General features: G+C 43.1%; 1 pseudogene; it reads right to left on the bottom strand.

Moving 5' to 3' along the window:
• Positions 1-730: 730 nt before the first annotated feature.
• On the bottom strand, positions 731-3,052 carry LOC140736328 (tektin-4-like; annotated as a pseudogene).
• Positions 3,053-17,539: the final 14,487 nt, after the last annotated feature.

Genomic DNA, 17,539 nt, shown 5'->3' with positions numbered 1-17,539 from the left:
CCTGATAATTCTGTAATTAGAATCAGAATCAGAATCAAACATACTTTATTGATCCCGAGGGAAATTGGGTTTTGTTACAGTCGCACCAACCAAGAATAGTATAGAAATATAGCAATATAAAACCATAAAAAATGAAGTAATAATAAGTAAATTATTCCAAGTGGAAATAAGTCCAGGACCAGCCTATTGGCTCAGGGTGTCTGACACTCCGAGGGAGGAGTTGTAAAGTTTGATGGCCACAGGCAGGAATGACTTGCTATGACGCTCAGTGTTGCATCTCGGTGGAATGAGTCTCTGGCTGAACGTACTCCTGTGCCTAACCAGTACATTATGGAGTGGATGGGAGACATTGTCCAAGATGGCTTGCAACTTGGACAGCATCCTCTTTTCAGACACCACCGTCAGAGAGTCCAGTTCCACCTCCACACCATCACTGGTCTCACGAATGAGTTTGTTGATTCTGTTGGTGTCTGCTACCCTCAGCCTGCAGCCCCAGCACACAACAGCAAACATGATAACACTGGCCACCACAGCCTCGTACAACATCCTCAGCATTGGCTGTTAAAGGACCTCAGTCTCCTCAGGAAGTAGAGACATTTAGTTTACTTGATTTTGGAGAAAGTGTTTTTTATTTAGTCAGGTGCCCAATATGTGTGAAATCACCCAAGTTTCTATATCCATGGAAGATCTGATAAATCATTCATAGCTAACAGCAAGTATTCTCTGTTACTTATTGATAACCAGCCAACCTAACCACAGTTGGGTATCATTCTCGGTGTTTCAGGCACTTCTCACTGTCAATAAATATACTGTTTGCTTTTATTGTGATTTCCTTCTCAAGGGTCATCCGCGTATTCTCCATGTTCTCCAGTGACACCTGGGCTTCCTTGAGTTTCTCCTGAAGGAGTGCAATGGACTCCGAGATTTCCCCGACTTCACATATCAGGCTGTGAAAAACTGGAAAATCAAAGGAGTGGATGGTGAGACATTAGGTAATGATGTTTGATAGAAGAGGGATGGTAAAGAATTGAACGTGAAGTGTCAGCTCACACTCCGCCATCTCTCAAACATTCTGGGAACTTTCTTCATTTGAGCAGGGTCCCTGGTGAGCTCCACATTCGGCCTGTAGGTACTCTCGTACAGTCTATTTTGAGCCACTTTGAGTGGGTTTCCTTGTCCTTCATGGCCTGTTTCAGATTGGCAATGTTTCTCTCTTGAGCTGCAATCTGTTCGAGTATCTGCTCAAGGCCAATAAGACATAAGGTACCGATGTGCACCTTAACAAATTATTCACTCATTTATCTGACCTCAGTCTCCACAAATCTATTGGAGGGGGGGATACTCTACAGGGTTTCCATCCGCCACAAAAGGCAGGATTTTCCTGACCCATTTCAATTTGAATCCACATTTCACATTCCCAGTCCTAGGCCTCCTCTGCTGTCGCAATGAGACCTCCCTGAGGCTGGAGGAGCAACACCTCATATTCTGTCTGGGCATAAACAAGGTAACTCAAATGTTGTTTGCATAGGAGTTGAGACATCATGTTGCAGTTGTATAAATCATTGGTGAGGCCAAACTTGTAGCACTGTTAATCAACAAAGCAGGCTATTTGGTCCATCAAGTCAAAACTAGCTCCATGTAGAGTGATCCCTTCAGTCCCATTTTCCTACTCTTTCCACATATCAGTGACCTAATCACTCAGGGCATTGAGTATGGGCGTTGGGATATTGTATTGCAGTTGCATAATTCATTGGTGAGGCTGCACATGGAGTATTGCCCACAGTTTTGGTCACTCTATTGTAGAAAAGGTATGTTTCAGCTGGAAAGAGTGTAGAGGACATTTATGAGGATAGTCCTGGACTGAGAAGCCCTGAGTTATCGGGAGTTATAGGGACATTGGCCAAATGCAAGAAGTTGTGACCCAGCTGGGTCGGCTGTGGTCAGCATGGACTGGTTGGGCTGAAAGACCTGTATCCATGCTGTATTACTCCGTAACTCTATGGCAGATAACAACAAAACTACACTCAGTGGCCACTTTATTAGCTACAACTGCATACCCACATGTTAAAGAAAATAACTAATCAGCTAATCATGTGCCAGCACCACAGTGCATAAAAGCATGCAGACATGGTCAAGATATTCATTTGTTGGACAGACTAAACATCAGAATGGGAAGAAATATGATCTATGTGACTTTGACCATGGACTGATTGTTGGTGCCAGATGGGGTGATTGGAGTATCTCAGAAACTTCTGGGATGTTCACGCACAACAGCCTCCAGAGTTTACAGAGAATGGTGTGGAAAACAAAAATCACCCAGTGAATAGCATTTCTGTGGGAAAAACATCTTGTAAGTAGGAGAGGTCAGAGAAGATTGGCCAGACTGGATCCAGCTGACAGAAGGGTGACGCTAACTCAAATAATCACACATTACAACAATGATGTTCAGAAGAGTATCTCTGAATGCACAACATGTCGATCTTTGAAATACATGGACTACAGCAGCAGAAGACCACAAACATACACTCAGTGGTCACTTTATTAGATAAAGGAGGTACCTACTGAAGTGGCCACTGAGTGTATAGTTATGCAGTTATATAAAATGGAACCCTTTCATTCAACTATTTTAATTTGTTGTTTCTGCTTGAGACTGTGCCAAAAAGGTCATTCACATTTTCATTTACCTGCATTGAGTTGAGCACACAGTTAGGTTATCTCTTCCTCTATATTTAATAATTTGTGAAAAAGTAAAACTGAACCAACTTCTTGAGACAATAACTTTTCTCAGATGATGGTGTAACTTGGCCTTAGCATCAAAGAGTTCCTCCAAGTACTTGTTAAAGACAGCGTTAACTCTATCGTACTGCTCATGCAGATCTTTGGAAGTCTCTTCCAACACATTGTCAACCAGAGCATGGAGGTTACTAGAATTCATTCGCTCCTGTTCAGCTTTGTAGATGTTACAGTGGGTGAACTGGGCCCAGGACTCTGGTGTAGAAGAACTGAGAGATTGAAAAGAAACATCAGTATCAATAGTCAGCGGTACCACCATTATTAGTATCTACAGGAGGCAACATCCATCATCAATAATCCCCACCATCTGCACCATGCCATCACCTCTCGACTCCACTGAGCAGGAGGTACAGAACATAGAACATAAATCAGTACAGGCCCTTCAGCCCACAATGTTGTACCAACCCTTTAATCTATGCCAAGATCAATCTAACCGTTCCCTCTCCCCTAGCCATCCATTTTCCTTTCTTTGATGTGCCTATCTAAGAGCCTCTTAAATGTCCCTAATGCTTCTGTCTCTACCAACACCCCGGCAGCTCATTCCATGCACCATACACTCTCTGTTTAAAACACTTACCTCTGATATCCCACCCACCCCCATATTTTCATCCAATCACCTTATGTCCCCTGGTATTAGTCATTGCCAGTCTGGGAAAAAGTCCTTGGCTATCCACTCCCTATCTATACCTCTTATCATCTTATACACTTCTATCAACTCCTTTGCTCTAAAGAGAAAAACCCTATCTCGCTCAAGATTTTCTCCTAAGTCATATTCTCCAATCCATTTGCATAGATGAGAATGTAACCTGCTGAGAATCTCCAGCATTTTGTTGCTTTGGATTTCCAGTATCTGCAGAATCTTTTGTGTTCTCCAATCCAGGCAACATCCTGGTAAATCTACTCTGCCTCCTCTCTACAGCTTCCAGATCCTTCCTTTAATGAGGTGACCGGAACTGAACACAATACTCCCAGTGTGGTCCAGCCTGAAATCCCACACCACCAAGATCAAGATCAGCTACTTCCCTTCAACTACTTGGTTCTCGGTCCAACTGGGAAAAAACCTAATTGCTACAATACTGTGACCACTTTAATCACTTTGCATTAATAATGGACTTGGTGTTTTTGTTTATTATTATTGTGTCCTATCATGTAAAAAAGTGGAAATAAACATTGCATCTGTGCATACATGTACTTGTACATATATAGAAGAAAAATAGCTTTATTTGTCATATGTATTGTATACCAAAACATCAAAACATTCAGTCAAATGCATTGATTGCATCAACGACCAATGCAGTCCCAGGATGTGCTGGGGCCAGCCCACAAGTGTCACCACACTTCTAATACCAAAGGTTCAAAGGTCAAATTTAATGTCAGAAAAATGTATACAATATACATCCTGAAATTTTTTTTCTTCACAAACATCCACGAAAACAGAGGAGTGCCCCAAAGAATGAACAACTGTTAAACATGAGAAGCCCAAAGTCCCCCCGTAGCTCCCCCTCCGCACGTAAGCAGCTGCGAGCAACGATCCCCCTCCCCCCACCAGCAAAAAAACACACATTGATACTATCACCGAGCCCAAGCGTGTGCTAAGCAATAGCAAAGACACAGACCAAAGTTACCATCATAACATTCCCCATAACTGACCCTAAGCCCTACATCTTCGGAATGTGGGAGGAAGCTAGAGCACCAGGAGGAAACCTATGAGGTCACAGGGTGAACGTACAGACAGCAGTGGGAATTGAGTCCCTCACGGCGGGCATTATCAGACCTTCATCTTACCCGGTAGGCACCGGTTTCTTTTTTGTAGAAAAGAAGGACGGGACGCTTCGCTCTTGTATCGACTACCAAGGCCTAAATAATATAACAGGTAAGAACAAGTACCCTCTACCCCTCATTAGTTCAAATTAGTTTGAACCCCTGCATGGAGCCACCATCTTCTCAAAGCTGGACCTTCGCAACGCCTACCATTTAGTCGGGATGAGGGAGGGGGACGAATGGAAGACGGCCTTCCATACACCTCTGGGCCACTTTGAATATTTGGTCATGCCGTTCGGCCTCACCAATACTTCCGCCGTTTTCCAATCCCTGATCAATGACGTACTGAGGGACTTTATCAATCGGTTCGTATTTGTTTATCTTGACGATATCCTGCTATTTTCTAGCAGCCCCCAAGAACACGTACACCATGTCCGTCAAGTCCTCCAGAGACTGTGGGGAAACCAGCCATTTGCAAAGGCAGAAAAATGCGAGTTCCACGTCCCTTTGGTCAGCTTCCCAGGCGATATCATTGAAAGCGGGCAGGAAAAAGCAGACCCCGAGAAGATCCGGGACGTGGAGGAAAGGCCCACACTCACGACACGCAAACAACTTCAACGATTCCTTGGGTTTGCAAACTTCTACCGCAGATTCATCAGAGACTACAGTCGAGTGGCGCCCCCCCCCCCCCCTTACCCAGTTTACCTCGCCTACCACACCGTTTTGCTGGGTCTCCGAAGCAGACTTGGCATTCACTGACCTGAAGAGGCGTTTCACCACCGCTCCTATCCTGGTCCATCCGGACCCATCCCATCAATTCATCGTTGAGGTGGACACCTCTGACTCTGGGGTAGGAGCAGTCCTATCCAACGGGCAAGTTCGGACGAAAAACTTAAACCCTGCGCCTTCTACTCTCGCTGACTGTCCCCTGCTGAGCGGAATTACGACGTGGGGAATCAGGAACTGCTGGTGGTCAAATTAGCACTGGAAAAATGGAGGCACTGGTTGGTGGGGCAGAACACCCATTTGTGGTGTGGAGTGATCATAAGAACCTGGGGTATATTCAGACCGCCAAATGATTGAACTCCCGCCAGGCCCATTGGGCACTGTTTTTCGGACTGTTCAAGTTTACCCTCACGTACCGTCCAGGATCCAAGAACAGGAAGCAGGACGCACTCTTCCGCCAGCATGACTCCAAGGATGACACCTCCAGTCCCGAGACTATCCTCCCACCATCCTGCCTGGTGGCCACCCTCACTTGGCAGATCGAGACCAAAGTAAAGGAAGCCCAATGGGATGACCCCGACCCTGGCAATGGACCCGGTGATCACCTGTACGTGCCCGTCTCCGTCAGGTCTCAGGTTCTCCAATGGGGGCCACACATTCCGGTTCGCCAGCCACCCGGGAGTGATTGGATGCTGGCTCTCCTGAGGAAGCACTTCTGGTGGCCGTCCATGGAGGGGGACACCCGTTCTTATGTCTCGGCTTGTTCCATCTGTGCCCAGGGAAAGGTCTCTCATCGACCGCCTGCAGGTCTACTTCATCCTCTACCTGTCCCTGGTCGTCCCTGGTCACACATCGCCCTAGATTTCATCACCAGTTTTTTGCCCGTGGGAGAGGCAAAGATGAAAGACAGCAGCTTTTGACTAGAGCGAGACAGAGAGGTGGAAAGTTTCAGGAGGAGTTTAGCAGTAACAGGTTACAAATGAGAAACTACTGCTCTTATACAGTCGTATTATAACAGAATGAGCATTCCCATTTGAGAGGAAGTTAATAGATGTGTACAAATGGCATATTCATCAAAGAGATGTTTCTGTAACAAAATACTGTGTCTCTGCTGTTAATTGGTGATGTGTGTAGTGGGAATAAGAATAGTTCATTTGATTGCAGTTCACTTGTGTACTACATCAAATACAAAATTGAACAAAGGAAATCTTTCTGGGTTGTATTACTGTGACAGGAGAGCGAGGGAGAGGGACTGAGAGAGAGAGGGAGAGGAAAAGGAAAAGGGAAAGGATGATGGAGGGAGGGTGAAAGGAGAGAGAAAGGGAAGAGAGGGAGAGAAAAAGAAGGGGAGAGGGAGAGGGAGAAATAAAGAGAGAGAGAAGAGGAGATGGAGAGAGAGAGACGGGGAGAGGGAGAGGGAGGAGGAGAGGCAGAGGGAGAAGGAAAGATGGAAAGAGGGAGAGAGGGACAGGCAGGGAGAGAGGGGTTCAGAGGGAGAGAGAGAGTGAGAAGAAGAGAGGGCTTGAGAGGGAGAGAGGGGGAGTTGGGGAGAGAAAGGGAGAGTGGGATGGAGGGAGGGAGAGATGGAAAGAAAGGGAGAGTAAGACAGAAAGAGTTGAAAGAGAAATAGAGCTATAAAGAAAGTGAGAGATAGAGAGAGAGAAGGAAATTCAAGATTTCAGACTGATGAATTTTGACAGAATAGAAAACCGTTGGATAGGGAGGTGCGATATGCTTTACTTTATTGAAATTTGTGCTCCTATTTTCAAGGAAATGTGTCAGAACACTATTTGAAATTTTGACTAGAAGATTTTTCAAACCTCCACTCTTGGGATTCTTCTCCCCTATCTGTATTTTATCCTAACGGGCAGAAGAAAGGGAAGTCTTTCAGCTCTCAGCTGCTCCATTGGTGGGGTTGCAGAGGAATGGCGGCACCCTATTCCTCCCCATCTTGTGGTTCTCTTTCCTCATTATTAACACAAATTCTGCCTCATCTTATCTCCATCCAAACCGCCCACATACGATTCTATCCTCTACTTCCTTCACTATGTCAATGCTCACTATCCATAACCATCCATCCATTTACCACAACCCAAAGACTGAGTGGAAGAGATACATCCTTCCATTCTCTGTCCATCTACTCTCCTTCATACCCTTTTCCTTCTAGAAACCACTTCCAAAATAGTTTTATTTAAACAAATCTATTTATCATGAGATAAAAAGAGCAACACACAAAATAATATCACGAGCTATGTTGAGGTATTATGCATGACTGTTCTTTGCTGTTTCTCTCAAACAGTGGGTATCTCTGCCTCACAAGTTTGAACAATTAAGAAATTTACACTTTCTGGGTGGCAATGGAGTTGAGTTCCACTAAAGATTTATCTATCTCTGCACTTCTTGGCTCTGTACTCCCTAGTAGTTTGTCCAGATTAATTGTTAATCCTCTTGTTAGACACACTTTGCGTATATGGGCTCAGTTTAGGAAGTTTTATGGTTTCCATGGGTTTTCCTTTTCTAGCCCTATCTTACATAATCACCTTTTTTTACCTACTACGTTTGATTCAGCATTCCATGATTGGTATAGGAAGGGCATTAGACATTTTGAAGATCTTTTTATTGATAATCGCTTTGCATCTTTTCAACAGCTCTCTGCTAAGTTCAATCTGCCCAATGCTCATTTTTTTAGATATCTCCAAATTAGACACTTTATTAATCCTTTAATTCCTAACTTCCCTGAAATGCCTGAGAAAAATGTTATGGATTTATTTCTTTCTATTAATCCACTAGGTAAAGGTTTAATATCATTTATTCGTGATAAATTAGCATCCTTACGGCGTGCCCCTGTGGATAAAATTAGAATGGCTTGGGAGCATGATTTACATATCTCCTTATCTGATGAGACTTGGGATTCGATTCTCAAATCGGTTAACTCAACCTCTCTTTGTGCTCGCCATTGCCTTTTACAGTTTAAGATTGTTCATAGAGCCCATATGTCTAAATCTAAACTATCTCGAATTTACCCTAACATTAGTCCTCTCTGTGATAAATGCAAAAGTGGCGAGGCCTCTCTCATCCATATGTACTGGTTTTGTCCTAGCTTGGAGAAATTTTGGAAAGACGTCTTCATAACGTTATCTTGTATTCTGAATCACCACCTAGAACCTAACCCTTTAATTGCTTTGTTTGGTTTTTTGGGTGAGACAGATTTACGTCTGAGTTCGACTAAGTGTCGAATATTATCTTTTGCCTCTCTCCTGGCTAGACATTTAATCCTCCTTAGATGGAGAGATGTTGCCCCGCCCACGCATGCTCAATGGCTTAATGATATTATGTCCTGCTTAGACCTTGAAAAAATTCATTATTCAGTTCTTAATTCGGATACAAAGTTCCATAAGGTCTGGGGACCTTTTATTGAGTATTTTCATAACCTTCCTCTTAACTAAGGTTTTTTTTTCGGTCCCTTGCTTTCAGCTCCTTTTTTGTTGGTAGTAGGCATTAATATCTTCTGTTGCTAAGTGTATTTACAGTTTTGGGGGTTTGAATGTCCTGATTTATATTCTCTATATTTTGTTGTGGTTGGTCTGGAGTTCTTTTTTGTTGCGGGGCTTGGGGAGGATACTAATTTTACATATCCTCAATTTAGGTGCTTTCTCAATTATCTTCTTTTGTATTATATTATTATTGTATGTTTATTTTTGCACTGTATTAATGTTCTTCATTCCGATCTGGGTTTTTTTTTATCTGTAGCGATGTAGAAAATGTATAAAAAAACTAATAAAAAAAAGAAATTTACACTTTCACATTTGGACGGCATAGTAACACAGCAGTTAGAAACATAGAAACATAGAAAACCTACAGCACAATACAGGCCCTTCAGCCCACAATGCTGTGTCGAACATATACTTACTTTAGAAATTACCTAGGGTTACCCATAGCCCTCTATTTTTCTGTTCCATGTACCTATCCAAGAGTCTCTTATTGTATCCATCTCCACCACCGTCAACGGCAGCCCATTCCATGCACTCACCACTCTCTGCATAAAAAACTTACCCCTGTACCTACTTTCAAGTACCTTAAAACTTTGCCCCCTCATGTTAGCCACTTCAGCCCTGGGAAAAAGCCTCTGACTACCCACACGATCAATGCCTCTCATCATCTTATACACCTTTATCAGGTCACCTCTTATCCTCCGTTGCTCCAAGGAGAAAAGGCCAAGTTCACACAACCTATTCTCAAAAGGCATTCTCCCCAATCCAGGCAATATTCTTGAAAATCTCCTCAGCACCCTTTCTATAGTTTCCACATCCTTCCTGTAGTTAGGTGACCAGAAGTGAGCACGGGACTCCGTAGGGACTGACTAGGGTCCTATATAGCTGTAACATTACCTCTCGGCTCTTGAACTCAATCCCATGTTTGATGAAGGCCAACACACTGTAGGTTAGCATAACACTATTACAGAACCTAGACTTGGGTCTATCCGCTTTGCTTATTTGGGTAATTAAGAGATTTACCCTTTTTCACTTGGGTGGCACATTAGTGTAACAGTTAGCATAACACAATTAGACCAGCAGTGACCTGGGTTCAATTCATGCCACTATCTGTAAAGAGTTTGTACGTTCTCCCTGACACCATGTAGGCGCCCTCCAGGTGCTCTGGTTTCCTCCCACAGTTCAACGATGTACAGTTAATAGGTTAATTGGTCACATGGGTGTAATTGGGGCCATGGGCTCATTGGGCTAGAAGGGTCTGTTACCATGTTATATCCCTAAATAGAAATAAACAATAAATAATTGTAACCTTTCGGTTTTTGCTAATGGGATGTTGGTGTTGCTGGCAATAATGCCATCTTTTATTTTCTCTCCATAATTGCCCCCACTCGTGGGGATAATCAACCACAGTCTGTAACCATTTATATACCAGACTGTGTATGGGTGGCAGATTTCTTGTCCAACCATGTTTCAAGAGCACAAGAATTCCACCTGAGAGGTAGCTTCATCGTACACATAACCTTAGCAATCTGTGGTTCCTCTGGCAGTAAAGCATGCCTACTGTTAACTTATTATGAACAGTTTTCCTGAAGATTGTAAGAGAATCTAATGGATTTCTGCAACAATTGAGTAGTTTCATGATTGTTATTTATACCTTTTTTAATAGATTGCAGATTTAATTTCTTTGAATTTAAACTCCCCAATGGCCCTGATGAGATTTGAAACTCTTATTTCTTTATCAGTAGTTCAGAACCTGGATTTTGCCAAGACTTGAATTATAGGGAAAGGCCGAATAGGTTAAGACTTTTTTTTTTCCATGGAGTGTAGGAGAATGAGGGGAGATTTGATAGAGGTATATGAAATTACAAGGGGTATAGACAAGGTAAATACAAGCAGGCTTTTTTCACTGTGGTTGGATGAGACAAGAATGAGATGTCATAGGTTCAGGGTGAAAGGTTAAATACTTAAGGGGAATCTGAGGGGAGCTTCTTCGCTCAGACGGGGGTGTGTGTGTGGAACAAGCTACCAGCAGAAGTGGTAGACGTGGGCTTGATTCAACATTTAAGAGAAGCTTGGTTGGGAAGGGTATGAAGGGCCATGGTCAAGATTCAAGACTGAAGTTTATTTGTCATGTGTCCATCAAAACATACAGAGAAATGCATCATTTGTGTTAACTTGAGAGGGTGCTAGAGGCATCCCACAAATGTTGCCACAGATTCTGGTGCTAACATAACATGCCTTCAATGGTCCACGTGTGCATCTTTTGGATGTGGAAGGAAAACGGAGCATCCAGAGAAATCCCGTGCAGTTACAGAGAGAACATGCAACCTCCACACAGATTGTACTGGAGTCCAGGACCGAACTCAGCTCACTGGAGTCGTGAGGCAGAAGTTTACCCTGTGCTGCCTTAGTGCTGAAAGTCCGGCAGATGAAGCCCAGTGGCTGAAGACTGGACGCTGGAGACTGGAGGGGTCAGGAAGCCTGTCACGCAGTTGAAGGACTGTGTGTGTGTGTGTGTGTGTGTGTGTGAGAGAGAGAGAGAGAGAGAGAGAGGGGGGGGGGAGAAAGAGAGAGAGAGAGCGAGAGGGAGAGAGAGAGGGGGAGAAAGAGAGGGAGAGAGAGAGAGGGAGAGAGAGACAGAGACAGAGAGAGAGAGAGAGAGAGAGAGAGAGAGAGAGAGAGAGAGAGAGAGAGAGAGAGAGAGAGAGAGAGAGAGAGAGAGAGGGGGGGGGGAAATGGACTTGTTTTACTGTTGATTTATTGCTTGTTGTGTTCTATGTTGATCTGCTGACCTTTGTGGGAGTGCTATATTGGCGTCGGAACGTGTGGCATCAACACTTGCGGGCTGCCCCCAGTGCATCCTTAGATTGTGTTGGTTTTTAATGCAAACAACACATTTTACTGTAGGTTTCAATATACATATTGCATACAAATTAATCAGAATCTGGCTTAAATAGTGATTTCACTGAGGATCGTTAAGATTCACCAAATGACGGGGTTCATTCTAAATACCATGCCTGCGTATTGGATTTAAGACCAAGCTTGTTGTCCAGTGTCTGTGATGTCTCTTCCCTCTTACAGAAGAATTAGCTTGCACAGCATGTTCCATGGGTGAAAATGCATAAGGATCCAATCGATTGCACAATAATTTCAAAGATTTTCAGTGCAGCAAGAAACACACGGGCAGAACAGTGACCTTAGGAATCGACTGATACATCAGAGAAGTCGGTTAGCTGAAAACATTAAATCAATTGTGTGGCTTGATGAGCTGCAACTCAGCAAATGCTAGACTTAATTAGGAAGCCAAATGGAGAAGTGTGGAACTCTGGGAGATTTCAGGTCAGCCAATGGATGTCAAGGCTGCGAATGAGTCTGCTGGAAGCCAGAGACAGTTCTAGTGCTGCTTCTTGGCTTTTAGAGGCAACTCCTGAAATGTTTTGCTCTGTTCATGCAAGTTCATTTCATTGCTAGCCACAGGCAAGTTTAAAAAAAAAACACCCAGATTAACTTCCACTCCAGAGACCCCCAACAAAACAAAATACTTCGGCGGGATGCAAAAGGCCTCGAGGCAAAGTGAACACAACCAAGAGTCGAGACCAGAGAGCCATGCTGTTAACCAAGATAATTATACAACCAACAGCAACAATGTCTTTAAGAAAATATAAAGATAAAAAGTATATGCTGTAATGTAAGTTACGTTTATGATGCTGGCACTGTTGTTGAGTATGCCCTAGGTATGTTTGGACTTCCTTCACACAAGAGAATAGAATCAGGATCAGGTTTACTATCACTGACATATGTCGTGATGTTCACATTTGCACCAGCAGTACAGTGCAATACACAAAAAAATAAAAGTTAGAACAAGAAATATCCAAAAAAGTGCAAAAAGAGAGATAATTATTGAGGTAGTTCATGGACCATTCAGAAATCTGATCGTGGAGGGGAAAAAGCTGTTACTAAAATGTTGAGTGTGTTCATGTAGGCTCCTGTAACTCCTCCCTGCTGATGTTAAATAGAAGAGGGCATGCCCTGAGTAGTGGGGGTAATTAACAAAGGATGCTGCCATTTTGAAGCATCACCTTTAGAAGATATCATTGATTATGGGGAAATGCTTGCCCATGATGGAGCTGGCCATGAGGCCCTTCAAGCCTGCATCTCCACTTCTATGATCAAGGCTGATTTACACTGGTCTCATCTCCTCTTCTGTGCCATTTCTCACTACCCTTATATTCTTTGATCTATCAAATATTTAACTAACTACAGTGTTAGTTAAATACTTCCAGTGAGTCAGCTTCTACTACCTATTGGGGCAGAAAACTCCAGAGTTACAGCACCCCCTCCCAAGAAAAATGTCTTTGTACCTCAAAAAGAAACAAGTCCAGCGTAGTGTAAAGTGCCAGTGTGGTCAGAGTGTTGCTATGTGAACTACTGATTCAGATTGCGCAGGCTGATTCGTGAATCAAATGGTTAAAGAGAAATAGCTGTTCGTGAATCGATTGGAGCGAGGCTTCAGTTTTATGTTTCTCCTGTCCAATGGTAGCTGTGGGAAAATGACATGGCCCAGATGGTGAGGATCTTTGATGATGGACGCTGCTTTCTTGAGGCAGTACCTCATGCACTGTAGATGCTTTTGATGATGGGGAGGGATGTGCCCATGACATATTGAGATGAATGGCTCTGCGGCTTCTTACAGTCCAGTACATTGGAACTGCCATACCAGAATGCAGTGCACACCCTTGTCCTGAAACTCCTGCTGTCCTTCAGATCTCAGAGTCAGATTTATTATTGACATATGTCATGAAATGTATTGCTTTGCTGGAGCAGTACAATACATAAAATTACTAAAAGTTACAACAAAAAATATATTTAAAAAGTAGTGCCAAAAAGGAGCATAAGAAATCATTGCTGATGGAGGGGAAGAAGCTACTCCTAAAATGTTGAGTGTGTGTCTTCAGGCCTACTATTCAGATATTATTGTTTTAGAGGTTACCACATCCCCAACATGGACCAAGGCCCCCACAAAAACATAATATAGCATTATTTATTACAAAACACTTCGTAATCCATATTGACCAAATTAAACCTCAGTACCTTTGTGTGAAAGTTTGTGTGTGTGTGTGTAAGACAATGTCAATAAGTGTGTGAGAGTGAGAGTGTTTTATATATGTGTAAGTACACTCAGTGGCCACTTCATTAGCTACACCTGTACACCTCCTCAATAAAGCAAATATCTAATCAGTCAATTATATGGCAGCAACTTAATGCCAAAAAGCATGCAGACATGATCAAGAGGTTCAGTTGTTGCGCAGACCAAACATCAGGGTGGGGAAGAAATGTGATCTAAGTGACTCTGACTGAGGAATTCTTTGTTGGTGCCAGACAGGGTGGTTTGACTCTCTCAGAAACTGCAGATCTAGGATTTTCTAGAATTTACAGAGAGCGGTGCAAAAGAACACCCAGTGAGCAGCAATCGTGTGGTTGAAAAAGCCTTGTTAATGAGAGAGTTCCAAGGAAAATGGTTCAAGCTGGCAGGAAGGTGACAGTAACTCAAATAACCACGTGTTAGAACGGTGGTGGGCAGTAGAGCATCTCTGAAGGCTCAACCCTTGACAAGGATGGGCTACAACAGCAGAACACCACAAATGTATACTCAGAAGCCACTTTATTAGGTGCAGGAGATACCTAATAAAGCGGCTACAGATTGCACATATTAGCTTAGTTCAGGGAACAGAAGGCATGGAAGTATTGGTGAAAATGTGAGTGGGGAGAATGAAGCTTTTTTTAATATCAGTGAATGTTGTGTCGTCAGGAGCTCTACAGGCTAAAAGATCTGTTAATCCAACTCCATCACCGATGATTATTTATTATTAAATCCTGGAGTAATAATCATAATACACTGTTAGGCTTTAGCTGCATTAAAAACTAATGGTATGAATTCACAATGCTGTGATTATATGGGTTGTTTTATGAAATTTAAAATCCACACAACACTTTCCTCTCAGTAATTTTATTTTGGATCGTTCATAAAGAAACAATCTTTTTAATATTCCAATCTTCAATTTATGCTGTAAATATTAAATAGGGAATCCAAAATGCATTGTATTGAGTGCAGAGGTTTTCACACAATTGAGATCTCCGGCAGAATATTACAGCTAGTAACCATTAGTACAAGCGAGCAAACATCAGGGATCCACTCACTGTTTCATGGAGTGGGAGGAGATCTGAGCACATAACAAAAGGCCCTCAAAAGTCAAAGTTCGATGATGAGCCAATTTATTTACTTAGTGGTACAGTGCAGAGAAAGTCTTTCAAGACACGCCATCCCAGCAACACCACAACCCTGATTAACCCTAGCCCAATCACAGGACAATTTACAATGACCAGTTAACCTTCCCAGTACATCTTTGGACTGTGGGGGGAAACTGGAGCACAAAGGCAACACCCCCACATTTCATGGGGAGGACATTCCGAAATTCCATACAGAACAGCGCCAGAATTGAATTCCAAGCTCCGGACGGCCCAAGCTGGAATGGTGTCGTTCTAATGCCCACACTACTGTGGTACCCATTGGTGTCAATGTGGAGCTGAGTACAATTGCCAGCACATTCACTTTGAGGTAGTAGCCAATGGAAAATGTTTCAGTTGTAATTTTCCAACCAATTCTAATTCTAATTTTTCACACACTGCACTGATCAAAGGTATGCTTGAAGACTGTTGTCCTGGTCACAGGTTGAATGATCCAGGCTGATACTGTCCACACTTTCTCTTTGATTGCAATGCTGGGTGCCAAGGGTTCATTTACTACCTAGTGAAAGAACATAATTAAAATGCATTGCATCAAGAATCCTGCAGATCCAAGCATGAACTACCCAATACACAGTGTTCTGCAAGTTTTGATTTATCACTAGGATATGAACCAACACATCCTGATAGAGCTCCTTACAGCCAGCTTTACCTGGAATTCCATGAGGAATGGACCATCAGCCACAGATGATCCATGCCAGCTTTCAGGCTCTATAAGAGATTCCTACAACCCTACTTCACCTTCGATCCATTCCTTGCCAATGCATTTACCTTGCTCTTCCTTAAACACAGCAGTTTTAATGTGCAGTCCTGGGAAGGGCACATACTGAAGCATTTCCCTGTCAGCTTCTCAGTACACAGAGAATGAATCCTTCATTGTTTCTGCTTCAACGTCTCCCGTATGTTGCCACATTCTCATTGCCTGTGAGTGCACCAGAATTTACATCTTGCTTCCTCCCAGCAATTGTTTATCCAGTGATTCTTTTATTTCTTTAGATTTGCCAACAATTCCTTTCACTTTTCATAGATCTGTGTTAAAATATCACCCAAGAATAAACTATGAAGATAAAAATAAGCTGTTGTCCATTCCACTAATTTCCCTGCAGCTGCTCTCAGCAATATGAGGATTGATAGAAGCAAAACAAGGTCAGTGTAATTCTTCCCCTTGGTACAGTGGTATTGGAGTTGACTAATTATAACAATCAATCTCAATCAAATTGACTGTGGAATCATTACCGCATGGAAAGAGCCATTCAGTTCATCAAAAGTACCTTGCCTCGTTACACAAGCAATTATTCCACAGAAGATCTAGAAGTGACATTATGCAAGCTCGTATGACAGAAACCCTTGCAACTCCTCTTCTAAAGTCATCCTTTCTGTCCTAAGTACATACTGTCGGGGCTGAACAGACGAGCACCTCTCTGTTTCCACCCAGGTAAGAGGAGTCATCTGCCACCCATTTCCAATTCATTACCTGCAGCCTATTTAAACCCAGCTCTCATCCACAGTCCTGGTTCACTCATATGAACCAGCTAGCTTCGACCAATTGCTCCTAGCTTTCTGTTACTTTGTAAACTTGTTAATCCATTGTTGTTTTGTGGCCCCCTTGTGGCTTGTTATTTTGCAGTTTACTATTAAAGCAATTGCTCACTGCTAAATCATCTCTGCTCCTCTGTGTTTGGGTCAAGCCTCTGCTACATTTCCTGACAGGATGAGTGACCCAGCAGAGTTTTCTTGCCTAAAAGAAGTCACTTACCTTGATGAGTACATAATCCAGTAGCAGCAGGAAACCACTGAGAGTCTGCCCGCCACTCTGAACCAACTCTATATCTCATTACAGCAACATCCTTCCTCAGAGTCCTGGATTCTGGTGCCCAAATGCTTCAAAGCATCACAATTTCCTGCCCCAGGGTGTCTTGCATTTTGAGTTGCAGCCATCTCTGTATTCTACAGACTGAGCCAAGATTCCCTTCGCCATCTCTTTCTTGACCAGGTGAAATCTGACCTGGGCATTGATCGTGTGGAAAGCCAGAGGCTTTTCCCCAGGGCTGAAATGGGTAACATGAGGAGACATAGTCTTAAGGTGCTTGGAAGTAGGTGCAGAGGTGATGTCAGGGTGAAGTTTTTCACTCAGAGTGGTGGTTGTGCGGAGTTGGATACAATAGTCTTTTAAGAGGTTCCTAGATAGGTACATGGAGCTTAGAAAAAGAGCTTAGAGGGCTATGCACTAGGGAAATTCTAGGCAGTTTCTAGAGTAGGTTACATGGTCGGCACAACATTGTGGGCTGAATGGCCTGTAGTGTGCTGTAGATTTCTATGTTCTAACTGGAACAAGAAATTTCACCACTGCTCCCATTCTCCACCATCTGAATCCCTCCAGAACACTTATAATAGAGGTGGACATACTTGACGTGGGCGCTGGGGCCATCGTCTCCCAGCAAAGACAGGAAGACACTCCTGTGCCA

Source organism: Hemitrygon akajei, chromosome 11 (assembly GCF_048418815.1).
Source record: "Hemitrygon akajei chromosome 11, sHemAka1.3, whole genome shotgun sequence".
In the NCBI taxonomy this organism is placed as follows: Eukaryota; Metazoa; Chordata; class Chondrichthyes; order Myliobatiformes; family Dasyatidae; genus Hemitrygon; species Hemitrygon akajei.
The sequence above is the reverse complement of the archived record's forward strand: the minus strand, read 5'-3'. Positions and strand labels throughout refer to the sequence as shown.